This window comes from Asparagus officinalis, chromosome 7 (assembly GCF_001876935.1).
Source record: "Asparagus officinalis chromosome 7, Aspof.V1, whole genome shotgun sequence".
NCBI classification, from domain to species: domain Eukaryota; kingdom Viridiplantae; phylum Streptophyta; class Magnoliopsida; order Asparagales; family Asparagaceae; genus Asparagus; species Asparagus officinalis.
The window spans coordinates 37,413,286-37,416,482 of NC_033800.1; positions in this window are offsets into that span (position 1 = coordinate 37,413,286).

Sequence of the window (3,197 nt, forward strand, 5' to 3'; positions counted from 1 at the left end):
GTTCAGGAGTAGCATTGATATATAGAGGGAGGGGTTGTGATGGATTGCACCTTGGACTTGAGAGGAAATCTCCAATGCGCCCTTGGACTTGGCAGTATTAATTGTTTTATGCAAGGATTTATAATTGTGTTTTGTAGGGGAGTACGCCTACTTAATGAGTTTCAGCTGCCATGGTCAGTTTTCCCTGTGCAATAAAAACATGTAAACTTTTTTGCTTTTCTTGTAGTATATTCAATGTAGGATACTTGAAGGAGAGGAAGTCTTTTAATGAATCTCTCTTTTCTGACTAAAGATGAAGCCTAAAGATTTCTCGGTTCGTATTTTAACATCCACCACGGTAAGGAGACTCTCCTAGTAATTAAATTTAATTTCATAGGATATCTATCCTAAAACCTTAAACTATTATTTGAGTTATAAAGCATGGCGTAAATTTTTTGGCCGGTTTCTGTTTCTTGGTACAAGGGCAATTTGGGGATTACCTTTTGGCTGCTTTCAATGGTATAGTTGAGAATTTAAGGGAGGTACAGGTGGGAAGAAACCGACCCTCGCTTGTAGAATGACAAATTGATGCTGCCTTCGAATAGAACATTGGTTTCCTCCAAAAAAAAGATAAAATAAAATAAAATAAAGAAATAAAGAATAAAATAAAATAAAATAGCATTAGAAGTAGTAGTCACGAGCCCTTCAAAATATAATGTCGTATGAACTCTTATACACGCCAGTGAATTTAGTTCAACCGCAATATTGACTAACACGGATTGAGCTCAAAATTTTTTCCGTGCGCATGGTGGATTTTCTCTTGCTGGCCCAATGCAAAACTAAATGGTTAGAAAACGAGAAGGTTGATAGATATTTTAGACCTTTCTTAAACTTAATTAAGTGCAACCTATCTGCTTGATGATACTCAACAGACTGTATTTTTTAAGTTTAAAATCTTGCAAGGGTCTAGATGCGGCAATGCTGTATGATTGCTTATCTGATTTGTACACGTCAAGTTCATTGTGCAAGCTTCCTACTTTGACTTGTGCTTTACTTTTATTCCCGTGATGGGTCAATGATAAAAGGAAAATTTTAAGACCAATATTATTGAAGGGGTAGATTGCACTGAACCCCAAGACCTTTCAGCATTTTGTATTAAACCCCCCAATAACTCATTAACTCACGAAACTCTCAATAACTTTTGCAGAAAACCTCCAATATATTTTGGGTAAATTACACAAAACCTCTGATAACTTTCAAAATGCTTTTTATGTGTTTTTATCCTTATTTATGGGGTTTATCTGCAAAATGTAGAAACTTATTAGGGGTCTTTTACAAAACGCAAAAGCTATTGTTGGTTTAGAGACATTTTCAAAGTTCTTGAGGATCTGCTGCAAAATGCTGAAAGTTCTTGAGGGTTGAGTGTAATTTACCCTTATTAAAATGTATAACTTATGTTTGATTTCGAACTTTATTATCATTTCATCAAAAGCCTAATGAATTTCACTTCATAAAATATTTGAAAATAGAAGAATACAACTTTTTGTTAGGACTACTCAAAAAGTAGTGATAAATATACTACCTTTTTTTCTATTATTTCAGCATTATATAAGAAATGAAAGAATGAGACTATGATGACTTATCATTTTTTTTACACCTTTCAAGAAAGAATTTTACTCTTTTGTTTCATTTAGTGCCAAAGTAATAGCAACATTGCAATACACTTATTTTTTCCCTACACTGAAAATGTGATAGATGTGCAGTGTTGTTGCCATAGGATAAATGCATAAAGAGTGATGTTAGACTTATTTTTTTTTTTGGTTATTTTGATATTAGCCCCCCACATCTTTAGTATTTTGATATTATCCCCCTAAATCTTGAAAATTGATTTCATGGGCACCCAAATCTTCAATATTTTGGATGACTGACAGGCGGCTGTGGACTCAAGCCATCAATCCAATTAGCCCCCCGAAATCTTTTGAAAATGATGTCAAGCCATCCAAGTCCTATTTGCATATTGATCAATATGCGCGACCCCCCACGCCACCCCCCTCCCCCCCCACACCACCACACCACACACCGACCGACAAAAAAGGCCGGCAAAAACGCCATAAATGTCAAAAATCTATTTTAAAGAGAGGGGATCCCTCTCACATAAATCCAAACTCATTAACCGCTTTAACTTATACCCGTTAAGCCCCCTAAATTTGTGTAATAATACTCTAATCTAAACTCATTCCCACTTCATCTTTTTAAACATCTTCCCTACCAACTATCTTTAGCTTTAATCCTAAATTTGCAACAGATAGTTCCTGTCGGTGTAGACATTAGAGAAGATAAAGTAGCAAATGGGTTTCACTTAAGGTTTTATTAAATGGATTTGTAGATATTAACATGTGCATAAGTTAAAGTGGTTAATGTGTTTGAGTTTGTTTGAGAGGGGTATAACTGGCAGATCGACAAAAAAAACTTATAGTAAACGGAATATATATTCTCCCCATTTTACTAGATTTTAACTGGGGGAACATATTTGCCACATACTAAAAATAGGATTTGGGGGGGTCTAAGATCAAATTTCAGAAGATTGGGGGGGGGGGGGGGGTATATTAAAATATTAAATATGTGGGGGCCTAATAGAGAAATAACCCTTTTTTTGCCCCCACCGAAAAAGGTAGAAGCCAGGTTGACCGCTAAATGCAAACTACTTGACATATAATCAGTTTCTTGACATGCATAGCGGCATATGTACTTGGGCAATTCATGATAAAAAATATTATGATTTGGTACTTCATCTTTTTCCTTGTTAATTTTATTTATCTTGGATTAAAAAATGGTGATGATTCCAACCTCATTAATAATTAAAAAAGGACAAATTTTCAAAACCACCCTCTTTAGCTATTTATTTGCAAAAAACGACCCCTTTTGAAAATAATTACAAAAACCGACCTGTTTTCAGCCCAGCGCTGAAAACAGGTCGGTTTTTGTAAAAAGTTTTCTGAAACATCACGGGAGTTCAACTCCCGTGAAGTTTATCGAGAAATTAAACTTCACGGGAGTTGAACTCCCGTGAAGCTTAATTTGTTGTTAAATCTTCACGGGAGTTCAACTCCCGTGAAGATTTGGCCAAGATACAGCGCCAGAGCTGCTCGCTGGAAGTTGGGACTGCAACTTCATGGGAGTTGAACTCCCATGAAGTTGCAGTCCCAACTTCCAGAGAG